Genomic DNA, 847 nt, shown 5'->3' with positions numbered 1-847 from the left:
AAGAAAATAAATAAGTAAAAAAAATATATCTCTCATTTTAAAATAAATATGATATAAACATTTTAGCACAGGATTCTATATCCACTTCCCCAAGGGGAAATTCTGTTAAGTACTTTGGATATAAAAGACTACTATATTTCAAAATACTACCAGACCACTAAATTTTTAAAACTTATCAATTAACACTGAACTTTTTTTGGCAATTAATCTGGTAAATTTTCTTTAGTACATTTTTTTGAATTGTTGACACTGCTTTTAATCAAAAGAGAAGTTGGTGAACCATCCAGCTTTAAACCTGTAACTTCTCTTTTCTTTTCTTTTTTTGGCCACTCCCCCTGCAACGGAAGCGCGGAGTCTTAACCACTGGACCACGAGGGAAGTTCCACAACCTGTAACTTCCAATCCAAAGTGCTCTGAGTGTTAATTTTGCAATTCACCTAGGTGGTTCTCTTTTGGCTACACTGGGATTAAAAAAGATGCTGAATTTAAGCTCAACTTGGTCATTAACAGAGTTAACTAAACAACATTAGGGGGTCTGAAAACGTTCCTAAAATAAAATTTAAAATAAAAAATCTGAGTGTTGTCTTCCTTTTACATTTCTCCTTTTGGGGTTTCCTGGAAACAGATCTTTATGGATCCACTTGGTGCTGGGCTGTAGGAAATCTTAAGAGGCATGCTGCAGGGAGGATCTCCAGCATGAACCATGGCAGTTTGACACCAACTATCTCCTTTCAAAAACGCAAGTAATTTTTAAAACGTTACGGTGTCACCACAGTAAAAATTAAGATGGAAATGATTTTTCCACCCACATCTTGTTGCATGTATGTGTCCATCAACTGTGTGGTTC

Source organism: Balaenoptera borealis, assembly GCF_965194805.1.
Source record: "Balaenoptera borealis genome assembly, chromosome: 20".
NCBI classification, from domain to species: Eukaryota; Metazoa; Chordata; class Mammalia; order Artiodactyla; family Balaenopteridae; genus Balaenoptera; species Balaenoptera borealis.
Note: the sequence above shows the minus strand (reverse complement) of the source record.